General features: G+C 41.4%; 1 protein-coding gene across 3 annotated transcripts in view; it reads right to left on the bottom strand.

Moving 5' to 3' along the window:
• CCHR2.PART0H2orf80 (chromosome chr2.part0 C2orf80 homolog) overlaps positions 1-21613 on the bottom strand; it is a 438540-nt gene that overhangs the window by 281956 nt on the left and 134971 nt on the right. The window lies entirely within an intron of this gene.

Raw genomic sequence — 21613 nt, 5'->3', positions numbered from 1 at the left:
GTTTTCTACATGAAAATAAAGGTTATTTCACTTTGTCTCACTTACACACTGTTTTATGCACAAAATTTTTCAAATCATATCTCCTTCTGTGAACGTCTTTAACGGCACAGCATGCTGCAATGCACTTTAACAACAAAGACACACTTTTTAAAATCTGTATTTTGACTGCTTAATTGTTTGAATTGCTTAGTTCATTATGCATGTTATACTGATCACATCTTACTCTGATAACCAATTTGATTTAGAAACAAATTAGTTTTAAACTTCAGTCTTAGACTGACTGTATTCATTTTTTGAACACCCTGACAAAAAACCCACTTTGTCAACAATACACTTGAATGCTTTTGAGCATATATCATCTGAAAACAGCTGAATGTCTGAGCAAATTAATATTAATGCTAAGACAATTTACATCAGAAAGAGTATACATCTGTATAAGAGTAAAGTACATTCTAGAAAAAGGCGTACAGGGAAAAAACACTATGTACAGGAGTCATTGGTATATTAAAGTGCTAATAAAGTTGAATGTACAAAATTATGTTAAATAAATTAGAATCAAAGAAGCTGTACTGAAAATAGGATGTAGAACACATAGAACAAACATTTACCAAAGATACAGGTCAAGCTAACAGGCCTATAATCATCACAAAGGAATAGGAACCACATATTGGGAGCATAGCCATACTAAAGGGGCGGCTGAAACAAATTGAGCAAGCATAAAGTCAGGTTATTCACAATACTAATCAGGAACAAATGTCCAGGCCTCCTGGGCCAGCAGATGAGTTTAGCTTAATAGATTTCAATGTTTTTCTAATGTTATCAACAGGAATAGTATAAGCAAACACCCTGTGCTTCAATAGCAGTCCAAGGAACAAAGGGCCCAGTACCTGCAAAAAAAATTGTCTGCAAACAAATTGCCCATTTATCCTGCGTTCTTAATAAAGTGTCCATTATTCCTTATACATATATTATAAATAGTCCCTGGGATTCATTAATGCCTACACTAAGTGTACGCAGTTCTGAGTGAACAGACAACATAAATATAACTCCCACCTTCTTCTTCCTAATTTTAGTTTTCCTGTTGATTTTCTTGCAACTTTAAATATCAAGAGTTCAGAAAAAGCAAAAATACACAGGAACAGGTGAAAGGTGAGGTACAAGAAAACTCTGTAAACTTGAAGTAAAAAAACAAGTACCGAACCAACACGGCTGGGCAAAAACCTCTATTTATTAAACAAAATAAAAAGTAATAAAAGTGAGCGCTTTCGCGTTAACACTATCGCTTCTTCAGACTAATAAACAAGTAGAAAGACACGAGTTTAAAAAGAAAGCAAAACCAATCAGCTATCATATGCAAATCTGATGAATTAACTAAAATGTACACACATACACAAGCAATGTAACAATTGTTATAAATACAAGGGAAACAATACAAATAAAATCTAAGATTAAAAACAACATTAATGTTTAAGCAGGCATGCTTTCAAGAATGGTTTAAGGCTAGAAACTCCATTTAAGCCAGGCAGTTTCTCTTCATTCAAGAGCTAGATCCATTTCTGTTCAGCCCTTTCTGTTTTATTAGATCTATCACCCCCTCTAATACTAACATTGAAAACATGGAGTACAAAAAACTTAAAGGTGTGTTCTGAGCCATGCAAACCAATGTAAGGCATTTGTGTCTTTCTGGTTCCTAAAGTCCAAATAGTGTTTGCGAATCCTGTACTTCAGTGGTCTGTTAGTTTTGCCTATGTAGAAGGCATGACAGACCTGGCAGCTTGCAAAATAAACAATATTTGGAGTTCTGCAGTCAGCATAAAAATCAAATTTGATTTTAAAGTTAACGTGAGGATGTATGTAGGTTAAGACCGCAAGTATATACTTATAGGCTGAACAGGATCTACAGGAAAAAGTCCCATGCCTAGTAGACTGAGGCCCTTTGATACAAAGTTGTGATTTGTAGCACAAATGTTTCTTCAAGGACTTATTGTTTTTAAATGCAAAATTTGGTGTACTGTCTATAGTCCCTTTCAATTCATCTATTGTGTGCAGGATATTCCAATTCTGTTTAATGACCTCAGAATATTTATTGATGTCACTAGAGTAAGGTAGTGCTAAACCCAACTGGATGTCATCATTGTGCAATCTCATTACTGTATAAATCTGCACTTGACTCTCTCAAGCGTGACTTTTTAGATAGAGGCTACAAAGAGACAGAGATTGATTCCCAAATTAATGCTGCATGGGAAGAAAGGGGAAGGGGAACGTAGAGCCTGTTTTGGCAACCACAGTCCACCTGATGTTCAACAAGCAACTGTAGCTGTGAGAGATACTTTAAGAGTCTCTCTACCTTACTCTAGTGCCATCAATAAATATTGTGAGGTCATTAAACAGAATTGGAATATGGAAGCTAGAAAAATATCACAAAAGATAAGCCTAAATACAGCTTTCTGGCTTAAAGAGATTATTTTTCTAATCTCACTGCTGAAGGAGTTCAGTTCAGTACTGCCCACATCATTTTGCCTGCCTCCACATGGATTCATTATACCTCACAGATTGTTTTAACCAAAGACTCCACAGCTTCCCTTACATCTGACCAACTGTAGCCCCTCAGACAAGACACAGTAACAGAACTATGCTTAATCCTTGAGAGTATGTCTCTCAGTTCTCTCAGCATGGAATCACTGATTATCAGACTTTGTTTGGTATAACTGCATAGCCCTCTCTGGACTAAGAGAAACCTGCTCAGTATTAATTTGTGTACTGTAAAGATCCATGCCTCCAGTTGTTCTCCCATGTTTCTTCCTGTCCTGAGAAATCACAGTTTAGTCCTACAAAATTTCAGTATCACTCCAAAGCCTTTTCTAGAGCAAATCACACTCTAGGGTTCATAAAAATTAAAGAACCACAACTTTTTCTGTAAGCATCTGAGCTACGGCAGGCAGTACTAATCGATGCCAGATTAGTTAAGATGCCTGTGAAGCTAGACCTATTATTGAGCATATCATTATTTACACTGGCAGTCTCTTTGTGGAATAGGGTTAATTGTACAGAAGAAGCTGCTTCTAAAGCAGTGCCATCTGGACAAGCTGGATAACTGTTTGCTATTAAACGTTTACCATTACTAATTCCACTGCAATTTATATAGATGGGTTCAGAAATTCTTAATATTCTTTGCACTCCAGTGTCCTTGATTACCTAATTACTCTTAATCACACCCACCAGGGATTCACTAGTTTGACAACCCTTTTTTCAGCCCAGCAATAAATCAACTTGGGTGCCATCTTACTAGCTACTAAACTAATGGAAAGTGTAGCTTGAACACCCCTATGTTTTAAAATGGATGCATTAAGATAAAGATCAACTACTGCAGTAGTGCTACAGCTGTTCAGTGTCTGCATCATGGTGTTTTTCAGCAAATCCTTCCTACACCAATTACATAGTTTACCAACCCTTTCCCACTCTGTGGCATCCTTGCCATACATATGACAAAATGTATGTTATATTAAGATACACCTGTTCACCAAATTCATAGATTTGGTCCATAGCTAAACATAACTGCTGCAGACAAAATATACACTTACAGATAGTGCACTAACTTAATCCCACAGCCACTACTGACTACACAATGATGTGCAGATGTGACTGCTCCTCTTGTGTCTGCTCGGGGAGGCAAGAAATAGAATTGTCGCTTCCCACTGATTGGATGCAGCAATCTAACACATGCTCACTCCACCCCACGGACTGCTTGCCAACTCGGTACAGCTCCAAGGCAAAAAGAAATGAAGTAAAAAAATAAATGTTACCTACTTCTGAAATGGGCTGTTGTTAGATATAAATATAAAATATAAAAATAAAATTCTACTCTTTTGATAAAGGTACTCACCAGCAACTTATAAAGTTTGTCTCCTTACCCACTTGAGAAGAGTACATGATATTCAATTTTCAGCTTTATTTACAATACAAACTGCTTGTTTTTGCAGATATTTTAAAATACTCAGTCTCCCCTCAGAAGATTACTGGAATGCCAAATTCTTCACTCGGCAATCATTTTAGAATGCTCCCTGCTACTTCTCTGTTACTATAAGATGCAACACACAATGACAGTCATGCACAGCAGGAAGTATTAATGCACACATGGCATTTTACTTCTCTCTTAATTCTTCCCTTATGGAATCCCTAGCTCCAGTATTGACAAAGACACTCAATATAGCCCTCAAAGCATCAACTACTATTACTTTCTAATGAAGAATTACCAATTCTCTGCAAGTCAACATTTGCCATTCACAGATACTTATGTATTTTATTTTATTGTTTTGAATAAGTATAAAAATGTTCTCACAACAAACGAGCCTGCACTTAACCTATGCAGTCTGTACCTGCATGCTGTACTGTACTCCTTACTTCTGCATGAACTGTTGAACTAAAGAGAAAGGCATATATATATATATATATATATATATATATATATATATATATATATTTTTTTTTTTTTAATCTGTGTGTGTGTATGTGTGTACTTCAAATACAGAAAAAGCAAAAAGTGACTGCACAGAGCACATAACATCAACTGCAAAAAATACTGGCTCATAGAATGTTGCTCAATAAGTAAAACACAAAGAAAATGCTTTTTGCAGGGGGCAAGCCCCCATATACCCCCAGGCTTAAATATACCAACTCTACAATAGTATCAGCTCAAAAAAAGGAAATATCTCTCTGCAGACAGAAATCATTATTGGTGCACATCACGGCAATGATTTCAGATACAAAATACACACAGTGCAGAGCCATTACCATCACTCCACAACACAACACAAGAGAACAACACACACCTCCCATTACCACCACTTCACAACACAAACTTACCCGATACTAGACAACAGCACCCTCCTCCACTCACACAAATATTCAACTTTAATAGTAGTGGTAAATTATACAGTTGGGAAACTGCGCAGTTGGCAAAAAAGACACATTGCAAGCAAGTTGTTCATCTGCATGCTTGACTTCATGCACTGCAAATACACACACACACACACACACACATATATACATATATATATATATATATATATATATATATATATATATATATATATAAAACTATACATATAACATATATACATACAGGACGGCAGCAGGGCTAGCCACCCGTCGGTGTGTAAACCTTGGCTCAAGATGACTGTCACACCCGACCCCATGTGTAAGAATGGGAAAAGGGATTGAGGATGGATGGACAGATAGATAAACATACAGAAAGAGAGAGAGAGAGAGCATGGCATTGTGATTCTAAACAAACAGAAGGATACAAGTGAACCAAAATTGGTAAATAGTTGTATAAATCAGTATTACAGAGCTCATTGTCAGGAGAGTGATGTTCCTTTAAATGAAATTAAGTATTTCTATGTTGTAGGCATTTCTCCAAGAACAGAAAGATATCTTCATAGGTTTATAGATTCATAGGTAGGTACTAGGCTATCTACCCCAAGACATTTATGAGCCTAGCCGGAATGTATTGGCTTTCGCCAACCCCTTAGATTAGTTCCCTGCGCCTCTGTCCAGCAGATCCATTGAAGTGATCCCCAGGGTAAACTTTCTGTTTCCCATCCACTCGTCAAGGTTTTTCTTGAAGAGTGTTAGCAAGGAGCTCTGCCTAATGTAGATTAGAATCTTGTTCCAGAGCATGAGAAGTCTCTGGGATAGGAATCTATCCCTCCAGCATGTCCTATTTATTGCTGTGGTGAGGTTTAGATCCCTAGAGTGTATGGCTCAAGGAGATATGGTTTTTTTTAGGTGGAACATGTCCTTCAATTCTGGGTTGGACATGGCCTTGCATGTCAGGCATAGATCAACTCTGAGTAGGCGGTATGCAACCGAGTACAACTGGAGGTTCTTCAGTCAAGCTGCATAGGACATCTGTTTTTGGACAGGGATCCTCTTGGTGAGGTACTTCTGTGGTCTTTCCAGCTGTTGCAGGTGTCTTGGAAGGTACATCCCAAATGGGGCATTGTACTCTATGATGGGTCTGGTTAGTGATGTGTAGAGGGGCACAATTACCTCTTTTAATCTGGGTGCAAACCCTTTTGTGATTAGGTGGGCCATGTAGAAGGATTTTCTAACCACTTTGGCAATGTGATTATCAAAGGAGACATTACTATCTACTTGGGTCCCCAGATCCCTTATTACATCTTCCGTATTTAGGGGGCTACCACCTATGTGGTAGCTTGTGGGTACTTTGTTTTTTCCAAAGGGGATGACTATGCACTTTTTGGCATTTAGCTTGAGGCCATGGTTTTGACACCAGGTATCTGTCTCAGCGAGACCCTTTTGGAGGATGTCTGTGTCAGCTGGAGAATCCAGTTATAGCCCCTTGTTTGCACTCATCTGTGAACTTGGTCAGCCATAGTCCTCCTGTGCTTACCTGTACCTCTGAGAAGTATATGCCGAACAGGAGGGGTCCTAGGACTGAACCCTGGGGAATGCCACTTGTAACCGGTTTAGTGTCAGACCTAGCTCCCGCAACTCTTACCATGTGGGTTCTGTCCGTGAGCCAGTTGGCAACCCATCTCATGATTTAGGGGTTTATGTTCAGGCTGGTGAGCTTGTCTATAATACTAGAATGGGGAGTGGTATTGAAGGCTTTTGCGAGGTCTAAGTAGGCTGTGTGGACCACATTTCCCTTGTCTATAGCCTTGGCAACTGTCTCAAAAAAGTCCACCAGGTTTAGGATGCATGATCTGCCCTTAACAAAGCTGAACTGGGTAGGGTCCAATGTCTGGAGGTTCCCAATGTCTCTGTTAATGAGATCCATGATGATGCAGTCCATAGCCTTGCAGACCAAGATAGTCAGGCTTATAGGGTGATAGTTCCTGGGGTCTGTTGTGGCTCCACCTTTGTGGAGCAGAATAACCATTGCTGTGCACCACTCTATGGGCACGTAGTCTGGGGAGAGGATGAGTTTGAACAGTGTGTTTAGGTGAGGGATTAGTTCATTTTTGAGCTTGTGTAGGACGCAGCCTGGGACACCGTCCAGTCCCACTGATGTTGTGTTTATGGCTTTGGAGAGGGCTGTTTTAACCTGAGTGTCTGTGATTTCAGGGGCACTACATTCTTCTGGTATGGTTATGGGCCATTTTGGGGGTAAGAGGGGGGTGAAGTTTACACTGAACCTGTCTGCCAGGATGTTGGCAATATTGGTTGGTTCAGTGTATTTTGTGCCATTCTGCACTGACTCTGAGCAGATCTGAGAATTGCCACTTAGATTCTTGACATAGCTAAAGAATGCCTTGTGGTTATCTTTGGAGTCCTTGGCAATTTTTCTTTCGAAGCTAGCCTTGGATGATTTTATGAGGGATCGTAGTTTCTTGCTGATACTGATCAGGGATGTCTTCCCTTCTTGGAATTTTACACTTTTCTGTACTAGTTTCCTCCTTCTATTGTATAGCTTGTTTATGGCAGGGGTCCATGAGACTGGTTTCCTTTTCTTGGAGGAGTGAGTCTTGGTTTTGCTTGGGATAGCACGATCCATGCATTCTTGCAGGTGCCCGTAGAGTGCATTAGTAAAGGATTTTTCAGCTTGGGCAGCATTATCCTTTAGCATGGGTGCTTTGAAACTTTCCACCTCAGTCTTAAGTAACGTGAAGTTTGCAAGTTTTTCACGGTGGTTTCTTTGATCGGGGGTGGATGTGGAATGTGGATATCCAGTGTGATTAGTTTATGGTCAGATCTAACCAGCGAGGGTTTGACCTCCCGTGTGGAACACTGGTCACCCATGTTGGTGATGACCAGGTCCAATATGTTGTCACCTCTGGTGGGGGTGTTGACCAGTTGATCCAGGGTGTTTGAGTTTATAAATTCTAAGAAATGTTAGGTAAGGGAGTTAGTACTTGAGTAGTTCTCCCAGTTAATGTTTGGGTAATTGAAATCACCCAATATTAGGGTGTTTGGTAGGACCTTTATGTTTCCCATTGTTTCCAGAAATGCGGAATGGGGGTCCTGGGACATGGTAGGTGATCTGTAGCAAGCTACAATTTGAATTGCAGTTTTGCCCATTGTTAGTTGCACGTGGATGATCTCTGAATCATCGTGCTGTACCACTAACCTGGAGGTGTGGGTGTCCTTGATGAATATGGATACACCCCCACCTTTTGTATTTTGATCCGGGTTTTGTGGCTGAAATGTATGGTATGAGTTGTAGCCTGGTAGTGCTGGGGTGCTCTCTGGAGCCTTAAACCAGGTTTCTGTTACTGCACATATATCGATTTTCTCCATACTGAGGAGTGCCTCGAGTGCATGCATTTTGAAGTTTAGACTTCTGGCATTGAGTAGCATTACCCTCAGTTTTTTGTTACTTGTTCTATTTACGGTGGTGGGTTTGTCTTTTGAGCCTTGCCTAGGGGTGGCAAGAGCCTTAGCCAGTATTCAAAAGCTTAAGGGTGGCAGGTGTAAGCCATCTCTAGTGAAGCAGTGTGGCTTGTCGAGCATGTCATCCCAGGCTGACAGACACTGGATCCCCTTTGAATGTCACCAGAAGCTTAGCCAATTGTTGAAAGTGATATTTTTTTCTTTATACTGTGGTATCATTCTTGGTGAGGGCAGGATGCTACTCAGCGTCAGGGTCATACTGGCCTGGGCTACATGATCAGAGAGCTATTCCCATGGCTCTTTTCATGTAGTCCAGGGAGGTATGACTCAGGTCATTCACACCAACATGGACAATGACAGAGTCGCATTTGTACTTGCTCTGGAGTGACCTGAGTGCTTGTGTTATGCGGCGGATCCTGGCACCCGACAGGCAGCTAACAGTGAGCTTCTCCTTCTTCAGGCTAGTGAGTGGGACATCAGTGTGCCTGACTATAGAGTCACCTATTACTAGTGTGTTGGGTATTTTATTTTGCCTTAAGGGCTGTGATTGCGTGGCACACTGGTTTTGTGAAGTATGCATTTCATGGTTTGTGTTGGGGGGTGGAGGTTGCTTGGATGTCTGCTTTGGAGGTCTCTGTTGCTCTTGCAGATTTTTATTTAGAGCCTTCGAGTATGTTTTTGTATATTTATGTGTGTTTTTTGCCAGTGTTGGTTTCATAGGTCTATGGTGGTGTGATGCAAGTAATTCCCTTCTCCTCTTGACTGTCTGCTTCAGTCTTGGGTTGAGACAGCTTAGCCTCCAGTTTGGCTGTATAAGTGCATCTCTTGCATGTATTAGTGTTTGGTGGTAGGAGGATAGGGTTGTCTGTGTACATGAGGCAGTTGTAACATTGCCTCAAAATGCCCAGATTCACCAGTTGGACCAGAAAGTACACCTGAAACTGCCCTTTGGACATGCCTGGATAGGTACAGTGAACTGTTTTACTGACTGGCTGGTAAGGTCTACAGTATAGAGGGGTCTAGTGCTAAGGTTTATTAGTGCTTGCTATGGGTTTTGAGCAAGTGCCGGGCTGAGAAGTGAGTGGTTTGAGTGCTTAAGTTGAAAGTTTGTCTAGTTCCAAGGAAAAAATTGAGGAGCAGACTTTGTGGAGCTGGGAATAGTTTTACCCTAGCTAACCGGCGCTGCCCGGCATGCAAAACCACGCTAATGCAGGTTTTATGGAAATGAAAGAGATAGAAATTAGCCCAAAATGGCCAATAAACTACTAATTTCTGGGCTGAAACCACTCCTCCACTTTGTGGAAAGGGAGGTGGTGCCCAGAGCAGTGCCTCCGGGAAACTGAGAATCAACCACAGTGAAGACATTGAAAAAGAAGCTGGAAATTGTTCCTGCCAGAGTATTTCAGAGAGAGCTACCAACAGACACTGTTTCCCAGCCACAAAAGACTGAGTTAATGGTACTTGTTGTGAACTGACTTTACCAACAAGCCTTTATTTTCAGTTAGAAGATCCTGCCTTATTTTCATTTGTAGATGATAAACTAATGAACTGAATTATTTTTATAAAGACTGTTGGACTCAGCTGCTTTATTCTGATGTTCATAGGTAAGTACTAGGCTATCTGCCCGAGGGCATCTGTAAGCCTAGCCAGAATGTGTTGGCTTTCACAGCCCTCTTAGATTAGTTTCCTGTGCCTCTGTCCAGCAGAGCTATTAGTTCCCTGTGCCTCTGTCCAGCAGAGCCACTGCAGTGATCCCTGGGGTAAATTTTCTGTTTCCCATCCACTCGTCAAGGTTTGTCTTGAAGAGTGTTAGTGAGGGGCACTGCCTAATGTAGATTGGAATCCTGTTCCAAAGCATGGGGAGTCTCTGGGACAGGAAAATAGCCCTCCAGCAAGTTCTATTTATCATTGTGATGAGGTTTAGAGCCCTAGAGCATGCGGCTATCAGGGATTTGTTTCTTTTTAGGTGGAGCATGTCCATCAATTCTGGGTTGGATATGACCTTGTATGTCAGGCAGAGATCACCTCTGAGTAAGCAGTATGCAACCACGTACAGCTGGAGTTACTTCAGTCGGGCTGCATAGGTCATCTGTTTGAGGCCAGTAATCCTCTTGGTGAAGTACTTCTGTGGTCTTTCCAGCTGTTGCAGGTATCTTGTAAGGTACATCCCAAATGGGGCATTGTACTTTATGATGGGTCTGATGAGTGATGAGTAGAAGGGCACAATAACCTCTTTTGTTCTAGATGCGAACCTTTTTGCGATTAACATACATATGTGTATCTATAAGTTTATATATATATATATATATATATATATATATATATATATATATATATATATATATATTATATATATATATATATATATATATATATATGGATCCACTACTAAATGCCGAACACTCACTCTACCGATGCCCAAAATCCCAAGACCAAACACCCGAAACACTACAATACCAAAAAAACAAAACCACGAAATTCAAACTGCCAAAAACTACACACAACATACACCACACACAGACACATACCCACACCTTCCCCCAAAACACAAACATACAAACCTAACCTACAGACAAGCAAGGGGGTTAAGCCCCCCTGCACCCCCCACACACCCCCTACTTAAATATTCTAACTCCAAGGTCGCACTACACAGACAAACACACAAATACACCACCACACATCTGCATTCCCCTCACAACACACACTTACACACTAAACCCCTAACCAACACAGTTAAACAGAAATACTTAAGTGCCCTTCCACCATACCGCAACACCAGAAGTGCGAATCTCAAACTCCCGATAGTCAGGATTTTGAAATTCGCGCTTCTGGTGTTTCGGTATTTTGGGGTTTCAGCTATATGGTCTCAAAAGTTTGAAATTCGGTATTTCAGACTTTTGAGGATATATATATATATATATATATATATATATATATATATATATATATATATATATATATATATATACACACATATATATATACAGAAGGATTGATCTGACATGGTTTTTCAAGGCCAAATTGATGTGGATGAGTACCATTACTTAAAAAATGAGTTTCCTAGGGTGCCAAACATATTTGGCATACCTAAGATACACAAAGAGCTGACTAATTTAAGATTTTGGCCCATTGTGGACAGTAAAAGAAGTAAAACTTATTTTATTTCTAAATATTTGGATGTTTTGATGCAAAAAGCTTTGTCCTTTTTGAATATATAAGCAAGGATTATTGGCAGTTCATCAATAAGTTAAATGGCACTGAATTATCAAATGATGTGTTTATGGTTACTATTGATGTAGTAAACTTGTTTTCAGTTATTGCCCAAGATATAGGGATAATGTGGTTGGAACAACAGCTATATAAATCCAAAATGTTTGATCAAGATGAGATCAATAAAATAACTGTGTTAATGGAGTTAGTGTTAAAGAACAACTGCATTTGGTTTGAAGGGATTTATTATAAACAAGTTAAAGGAGTAGCAATGGGGGCCGCTTGTGCCCCCTTTTTTGCCAATCTCATAGTGTCCTACTGGGAACAGGAGTACTTGTTCAATAGTCAGTATAGGGGCCAAATAGTACATTATACTAGGTTTCTGGAGGATTTGTTCCTGATTTGGAAAGGCACAGAGGACAGCCTTAAGGAATTTTTACTATACATTAGTGGAACCGTAGAGTTTTTCAAATTTACTTTTGAATATAATAACGAGCATATAGTATATTTAGATGTTGATTTAACCATTGATTATGCCCAAATTAAATTTTTAACTAAAATACACAGGAAAACAACTTTTTCTAATTCGTATTTAGATTATGGGAATTGCCATCCTGAATATCAAAAAAAGGGAGTGGTGAAAGGGCAATTGATAAGGGCAGCCAGGATGGGTAGCTCTGAAGCTGATTTTTTGGTTGAGTTGGAATTTATTTGTCATATGTTCAAGCAAAGGGGATATCCTGATTGGCTTTTGGATGAGTTAACCAAAGAGGTTATTTCTAAGCGTAAATATGGGGTATACAAACCAATTTTGGGTTACGGATTTGTTATAAATACCAGTAGTAAGAGACCAAGGGATGACTTTAACTTGTCCTTGGTTCTAACATATAATGGGATGGCTAATTCCATTATTGAGGCGATAAATGATCATTGGGAAATTCTGCAGTTTGATGCAGGTATAGTTTCCAAATTAGCTAAGAACCCCAAGCATGTTTTTAGGAGAGACAAATGTATTAAGAATATTCCAGCAACAACAAGAACAAACAGTGAGTCCCAGCTCTACCTTCCGTATATTCTTGAGGGGGTAAGACCTACACACAAGATAAATAGAAAAGTGGGGAATTTCAAATGTAATGCCTGTTCTTTTTGTCCACATATATTAGAAACAGATGATTATGTGAAAATTAATGGACAGAAGCTGCATATTAGGGGTCATTACAATTGTAATAGTAAAAGGGTGATTTATATGGCTAAATGTCAGGAATGTCCCATTTTCTATATAAGCAAAACTAGTAGGAAATTAAAAACTAGAATGGGTGAACATTTAGGTGACATCAGGCATGCTAGGGCAACCAGTGCATTATTTAGACATATAAGTGAAAACTCCACACATTGTTTTAAATTTTTGGTTCTGCAGCATCTTAATGAAGATGACAAAGTGGGTATTTTGGACATACATTTAGATGCATTAGAACTGAGATGGCAATTGTTTATGGATGCCTCTGGGTATCCAGTTATAAATGAAACTATTAGTATTGCCAGTGTTCTAAAACTGGATCATATTTCAGGTTAGTTTTTAGAGGGTTGAGTTTTTAAGAATAATTTTGACTTTTTAACTTATTCAATATTTGATTAATGAATAGAGATGATGTAATATTTTGTAATTAATGTTGTTATGATTTTTAAATATGTGTTGGTGAATTATGGCTTACTGGAAGTTATGATATTGCTTTAAGAATTTTAATTGTTGTCTAACTGAATAATTGATTGGTGTATTTAACTTGGTTGGGTAAGGTTAATTCTTTGTTCTGAAGAAGTCTCTGTATAGGAGAGTTAAGCACTTAACTGTTTTTGGAATAAACTGTGGTGTGTCCTTTGGAGTGCTCACTTTCTTCTGTTTTATTCTGTGGTTTGCCGAGTTCCCGTATGCAGAGAGACTAAAAGCCATATCCCTTTTCTCTGTCTACAACTGACTGTTAAGGGGGGACATATGCCTGACCTACAAGGCACTCACAAATCCAGCCCTCATGGCACTGCTACACATCCACAAGCAAACAGCATGGGGATCACCTGATCTAGGGATCCAAACTTAGTCAGCAACTCAAACAAAGCATGCTGGAGAGACAGAAATGTGTCCTAGAGCATGCCCCTTCTTTGGAACAAGGTTCCTACTCACATTTAGCAGAGCCCTTCCCTGGCCCTCCTGAAATGCAGTTTGGATCAATAAATTGGGAATTGCAAATTCACACCTGGTGTAGCACCTATGTCTCTTGTGGACAGGGGCAATGTGTAAGACACTCAAGGCATAGGCACAAATCTATGCCATCTTCTTGCCCGTAGGCGGCTATATTAGGTAAAATTAGGTTATATTGGCTTCTAAGGGCTCTTAAGCTGTTAGCCTAGCAACTTCCTATGAACCTATGAATGTTTGTTATGTCCCTTCCCTCCAAGATGCAGTGACCTCAGAGGTGGTATTTTAATGTTAGGAGTATGGGCAGGTTCACATTCATAAGGAAGGAACAGAGGCCATCTCACATTGCAAAAATATTTAAAAAATAGCCATTTTTAACATTAAAGTGTTAACATTTCTGTTTTATTACTGTTTCAGTAGGTCGCTGTAAGGCAACTTCAACATCAGGTGTATTCAAGGGCTTGAGTCAAGTGCAAATAATTTAAGAAATACAAAGACATAAAATAATGCAGGGATAAAAATCAATTCAAACAAGATTAAATATAAGGCCTTCTGTTTCTCCTTTTTCCCTTTCAAAGAAAAAAAAAATTTTTTTTGCCTGAATTTCCTTATGTTCTGACTGTGCTTCTCAAACATTTTGGAAATATAGAGTGTATTTTAGAGCATTTATTATAACTGTAATTGCCTTAATATTGCTACAACTCAAGTACTCTAGGTTGCACTGCATCTGAAGGGTTTGTGTGTTTTAGCTGCTTTTCTGTATATATAGACTTCTCTGTATATGTAGACTAGCTACTTATTCTGCTGTATTACTGCCACTTAAACCGTTTTTCAGTTGTGCACTTGCCTTGCTTCATTTAAAAAGTTTTAAATTGCTAATTTTGTAGAGTTTTAATTGCATTTACTGTTTAGGACTACACACTCAAGTGTGTTAAACTTTTCTGTGTTTATTTACTGTATTATTGCATTGTTTAGCCTGTTTCAACAAAAAAAATACTATCTTGTTTGCTCGTTTCCCACCTTTTCTAGCCAGTCCATATCCCAGGCCTTGCTCGTCTCAGGACTTTATTTTCTGTGCTCAGAGCTATCCAGACCTTGCTGTGGCAGAGTGAAGTCCTACTGCCTACCAGTGGGACTGGTGAGCATTGTACTGCCTATCTAACGATAGAGGAGTGGTTTCCAGCTCTGAAATTATACTTTTATTAGCCTTTTTGGGCAGATTTCTATCCCTTTCAACTTTCTGGCTTAAAAACGCGTGTGTTTGTACATTTTTCACATCGTGCAGCACTACGAGGCTACAGTTAAACTATTCCAGGTGCCAGAAAATCTGCTCTTCAAATTTTCCCTTAAAACTAGCTGGTTGCTCAGTAGTAGCACTAAAATCTGAGCCCCTGTGACTAGCACTTGCTCTAGAACCTGCTGTAAAGCACTAGGAAGCCTGAACCTGATTCAAGCACTCAGCTCTCCTTGTCAATAAGGAGAGATTAATCATAGGCACTAAACAGCCTACAATTGCAAAGTACCTTGCAAAGGTAAGGGAAAACAGCTCTTAAACCTTACAAAAAAAAAAAAAACTAAACAGGCATGTCCAAGGGTCAGCTTCCGGTGGTTTCTCCTGTCCACCTGGTGAATCTGGGCATACTGGGGCAATGCGGCAACTGCCTCATGTACAGAGACAATCCTCTCTTCCTACCACCCAACACTGCAACCTGCGAGAGATGCACTTACATAGCCAAACTGGAAGCAAAGCTCTCTCCGGTCAAGACTGTGCTAGACAGTCAAGAGGAGAAGGCTAACACCTGCATTACACCTCTAGCAATGCATAGCCCTTCAAAACCCACACCATCAACTCCCACACATAGCAACACTAAACCCACATATGTGGAGGCTCTTAACATTAACCTTCCCAAGCAACAAGGACCTCCAAAGCTGAAACGCAAACACCAGTCACAACCAAAGTGACACATAGCTCACAACACCAGTGTGCCACCCAACAACAGCCCCTAAGGCAAGACAATGTACCCAACACTTTAGTCATAGGTGACTCCATAGTCAGGCAAACTGATGTCCCACTCACCAGGCTGAACAAGGAGAAAATTACAGTCAGCTGCCTGTCGGGTGCCAGGATCTGCCACATAACACATGCACTCATCTCACTCCACAACAAGTACAAATACGACTCTGTCATTGTCCATGCTGGAGTAAATGACTTGAGACGTACCTCCCTGGACTACATGAAAAGCAACATGGAAGAGCTCTTGGATCATGTGACCCAGGCAGGTATGACCCTAGCCCTGAGTAGTATCCTGCCTTCACCCAGAATGATACCACAGTATAAGGACAAAATGATTGACTTCAACAATTGGCTAAGCTTCTGGTGTCATTCAAAGGGGATCCAGTATTTGTCTGCCTGGGAAGACATGATCGACAAACCACGATGCTTTGCCAGAGATGGTCTGCACCTGTCACCCCTGGGATTCAGGTTACTGGCTAAAGCTCTTGTCACCCCTATAGTGCCTTTTTTAGGCAAGGTTCAAAGGATAAAACCACCACCACAACAGATACAAGCATGCAAAATCTGAAGGTAATGCTACTCAATGCTAGACATCTAAACCTCAAAATGCACTCTCTCGTGGCACTCCTAAAAATAGAGAACATCGATATCTGTGCAGTGATTGAGACCTGGTTCAAGGCTCCAGAGAGCACCCCTGCAATACCAGGCTACAATTCTTACCACACTTTTTGGCCACAAAACCAAGACTGAAACACTAAAGGTGGATGAGTGTCCATATTCACCAAGGATATTCACACCTCCAGGCTAGTTGCCCAACACAATGCATCTGAAATTCTCCAGATGCAACTAACACTATGTAAGACTGCAATCCAAATTGTAGCTTGCTACAGATCCCCCACCATACCCCAAGATTCTCACTACACCTTCCTAAACATACTGGAAAATATTAAGATACAACCAAACACCCTAATACTAGGTGATTTCAACTACCCTGCCATTAATTGGGAAAACTACTCGGGTACCAACTCCTTTTCCCAACGATTCTTGGAATTCATAAATTCCAATGCCCTGGATCAACTAATCCATTGTCCCACCAGGGGCTCCAATATCCCAGACCTGGTCATTACCAACATGGGAGATAGATGCTCCACACCAGTGGTCACCCCCTCATTGGTCAGGTCTGACCAAAAGCAAATCACCCTTGACATCCACATCCCACCCCCCAGTAAGGAAACCTCCTTAAAAAACTTCTCCAAAGCCAACTTCATGCTACTGAAGTCAGAAGTGACAAACTTCACAGCACCCACGCAGACAGGATCTGGAAGTTCGACTGCAGAATCCTACACTAAGGCACTGTACGAGCACATCCACTCGTGCATGAATCGTGCCATCCCAAATAGAACCAAGATGCTCTTCTCCAAAAACAGGAAGCCAATCTGGTGGTCCCCTGCTATAAACAAACTATACAACAGAAGGAAGAAACTGTTGCAGAAAAGAAGAAAATCCCAGGATGAAAAAAACTCCCTCACCAGCCTCAGTAAGAAGTTGAGATTCCTCATAAAATCCTTAAAAGCTAGTTACGAAAATAAAATTGCCAAAGATTCCAAAGACAACCACAAGACATTCTATAGTTATGTCAAGAATCTAAATGGCAATGCTCATATCTGCTCTGAACTACAACAGAATGGCATTAAATATACTGATCCCAAGGATATTGCCAATATCCTGGAAGATCGATTTAGTGCCAACTTCACTCCCCTCTCACCCCCTAAAGGGCCCATCTCAATACCAAATGATTGCCAAATTCCAATACTCACAGCTACACAGGTAGAAACAGCACTCTCCAAAGCTAAGAATACAGCATCCATGGGACCAGATGACATCCCAGGCTGTGTACAACATGAACTACAAAATTAACTGGCACCCCACCTAAGTGTTCATAGGTTCATAGGTTCATAGGTTCATACTAGGCTATCTGCCCAAGGGCATTTATAAGCCTAGCCCATAGTTATGTGGCTTTCGCCACCCCTTTAGTTTGAATAAAAACTATGCCTATCATTTTTCTGTGCCTCTGTCAAGCAGTGACACTGAAGTAATCCCTGGGGTATATCTGCGATCTCCCATCCATTGGTCAAGATTCCTCTTGAACAAGGCCAGCGAGGTGCTCTGCCTCACATGTACTGGGATTTTGTTCCACAGCATAGGGAGTCTCTGGGTGATGAATCTGTCCCTCCAGCACGTTCTATTTATAACCGTGTCAAGGTTTAAGTCTCCGCCCTTGTGGTTCTGAGGGATCTAGATTTTTGAGGTGAAGCATATTCATCAAATCTGGGTTTGACATGGCCTTATATGTCAGGCACAGGTCACCTCTGAGCAAGCGGTATGAGACTGAATAAAGCTGGAGTTCTTTCAGTCGGGCAGCATAAGACATATTTTTGAGACCCTTTATCCTTTTGGTGAGGAACTTTTGGGGCCTTTCAAGCTGCATCAGGTGTCTGGTCAGATACATTCGAACGGGCATTGTACTCAATCATAGGTCTAATGAGTGATGAGTACAGGGGACGATGACCTCCCTTGATCTAGATGTGAATCCCTTCATGATCAGGTGGGCGATATAGAAGGTTTTCCTAACTACTTTAGCAACATGAGTGTCAAACGAAGACTACTGTCAACTTGGGTCCCCAGATCCCTGATGACTTTTCTGTGCTCAGTGGATTGTCACCTATATGGTAGCTAGGGGTAACCTTGTTTTTCCCGAAGGGTATGACTATGCATTTTTGGCGTTTAACTTCAGGCCATGGCTCTGGCACCAGTTATCCGTTTCTGTGAGGCCCTTCTGGAGGATATCTGTGTCAGATGTGTTTTCGACTATGGCCCAGTTTGCAGTCATCTGCAAACTTTGTCAGCCATAACCCTCCTGTGTTTGCTTGTACTTCAGAAAAGTAGATGCCGAACAAGAGTGGACCCAGGACTGAGCCCTGTGGGACACCACTTGTGACAGGCTTTGAGTCTGACATGGCTCCAGCAACTCTGACCCTGTGGGTTCTGTCGCTTAGCCAGTTTGCAACCCATCTTGTGATGTATGGGTTTACATTCAAGCTGATGAGTTTTTCGATGATACCTGAGTGGGGTATTGTGTCAAAGGCCTTTGCCAGGTCGAGGTAGGCTGTATGGACTGCCTTTCCTCATCAATGGCCTTGGTGACTGTCTCAAAAAGTCAACCAAGTTTAAGAGGCAGGATCTGCCTTTGACAAAGCCAAACTGGGTTGGATCCAAAGTCTGCAAGTTCCCTATGTCTTTATTTATGAGTTCCATTATGATCCTCTCCATGGCTTTGCAGATAAGGCTTGTCAAGCTAATGGGGGTAATTTCCAGGGTCTGTGGAGGCACCGCCCTTATGAAGTGGGACCACAGTCGCGTCGCCACTCCTTGGGTGCGTATCCTGAGGTGAGGCTAAGATTAAACAGCTGTCCTAACTATGGGTTTAATTCCTCGTTGAGTTCATGAAGCACACAGCCGGGGACACCATCCGGTCCCATGGATGCTGTGTTTTTTGCCTTAGTGAGGGCAGTTCTCACCTGGGCGTTGGAGATGTTTGGGGCGCTACAATCCTCTGGAATAGATATCTCTCCTTTGGGGAGGGGAGAAGTTTGCACTGAACCTGTCAGCCAGTATGTTAGCAATGTGTGTAGGTTCAGTAATTTTCACATCATTTTGAACTAATTCTGAGCATATCTGGGAGTTTCCTCCTAGGTTTCTAACATAGCTAAAGAAGGCCTTATGATTGTCTTTAGAGTCCTTGGCGATTTTTCTCTCAAAATTTGCCTTGGATGATTTTATGAGAGCTCTTAGTTTTTACTTATAATGATCAAAGGTGTCTTACCTTTCAAGGATTTTGCTCTATCTTGTAGTAGCTTCCTCCTTTTGTTGTAGAGCTTGTTTATGGCTGGGGTCCACCAGACTGGACGCTTGCCTTTGGTACAGAGAGTCTTAGTTTTGTTTGGGATTGCCTGATCCATGCAGTCCTGTAGGTGCTGGTAGAAGGCATTTGTAAGTGATTCAGCGGTTTGAGTAATGTTTACCACTGGCTCAGGGGCCTTAAAGGAGACCACACTAGTTTTTAGAAGTGTGAAATCGGCTTTTGAGAAGTTTTTCACTGTGGTCTTTTTGTTTCAGGTGCGGGATGAGGACCTCCAGCGAGATTAGTTTATGATCTGATCTCACCAGTGAGGGGTATACTTCCGGTGTTGAACATTTTGATCCCATGTTCGTGATGATGAGATCAAGTATGTTTTCACCTCTTGTGGGGATGGTGACTAGTTGTTCCATGGCATTTGAGTTTATGAACTCCAGGAATCTTTGGGTTAGAGTGTTCGGGCTTGAGTAGTGTTCCCAGTCTATATTAGGGTAGTTGAAGTCACCTAGTATGATGGTGTTTGGAGATACATTTATCCCTCCAATGTTTTCAGGAAGGCCATGTGAGGTTCCTGAGTTTGAGAGGGTGGCCTGTAACATGCTACAAATTGCAGAGCAGTCTTGCCTATGGTTAATTGCACCTGGATGGTCTCCGATGCATCGTGCGTTGCCACCAACCTTGAGGTGTGGGTGTCCTTTATGAATATGGACAGCCCCCTCCTTTCTTGGTGTTGTCCGGATTTTGGGGGCGGAACGTATGATATGAGGTGAAACCTGTTAGTGCTGGGGTGCTCTCAGGAGCCTTGAACCAGGTTTCTGTCACAGCACAGACATCGATGTTCTCCATATTGAGAAGGGCCTCGAGTGCGTGCATCTTGAGATTGAGACTTCTGGCATTGAGCAGCATTACCCTTAGTTTTTTTCCTTTTTGGTGTTCTAGGGTGGTAGGTTTAGAATTTGAGCCTTGCCTAAAAAAGGCACTATGGGGGTGGCAAGAGCCTTTGCCAATACCCGGAAGCCCAGGGGTGACAGGTGCAAGCCGTCCCTTGCGAAGCAGCGTGGCTTGTCCAGCATGTCATCCCAGGCAGACAGACATTGGATCCCCTTTGAATGACACCAGAATTTAAGCCAATTATGTTTAATCATAGCCTCACCTCAGGCTTCGTGCCCATTGAGTGTCGCACAGCTACAGTTATCCCGCTCCACAAGGGAGGATCCACCTTGGATCCCGGGAACTACCGTCCCATCAGTCAGACAAGCCTGATCTGCAAGGGCATGGAATGCATTATCATGGAACTTATAAACAAAGACATTGGCAACCTCCAGACACAGGACCCCACCCAGTTTGGGTTTGTGAAGGGCCAATCTTGTCTCCTGAATCTGATTGACTTCTTCGAATCGGTCTCCAGAGCTGTGGATGAGGGTAAGGAGGTCCACACAGCCTATCTGGACTTCGCCAAGGCCTTCAACACCATCCCCCACTCTGGAATCATAGATAAACTTACTAAGCTGGGCATAAATCCCTACGTCACTTGATGGGTTGCCAACTGGCTTACTGACAGAACCCAGACTGTAAAAAGTAGCCGACTCCAAATCCAGCTCCAGACAAGTGACAAGTGGAGTACCTCAGGGTTCAGTCCTGGGACCACTCTTGTTTGGCATCTACTTCTCTGAAGTACAGGCCAACATTAAGGTACTCTGGCTAACAAAGTTTGCAGATGACTGCAAACTGGGAGCCATTATTGAATCCCCAAATGATGTGGATATTCTACAAAAGGGCCTTACAGAAACAGATGCCTGGTGCCAGAGCCATGGGCTCAAGCTTAATGCCAAGAAATGTATAGTCATCCCCTTTGGAAAAAAACATGTACCCATGAACTACCACGTAGGTGACAGGACACTAAACATCAAAAGTGTGATGAGAG

Source organism: Protopterus annectens, chromosome 2.part0, assembly GCF_019279795.1.
Source record: "Protopterus annectens isolate FY-2018-M chromosome 2.part0, PAN1.0, whole genome shotgun sequence".
In the NCBI taxonomy this organism is placed as follows: domain Eukaryota; kingdom Metazoa; phylum Chordata; order Ceratodontiformes; family Protopteridae; genus Protopterus; species Protopterus annectens.
This window is presented reverse-complemented; position numbering and strand designations above follow the sequence as displayed.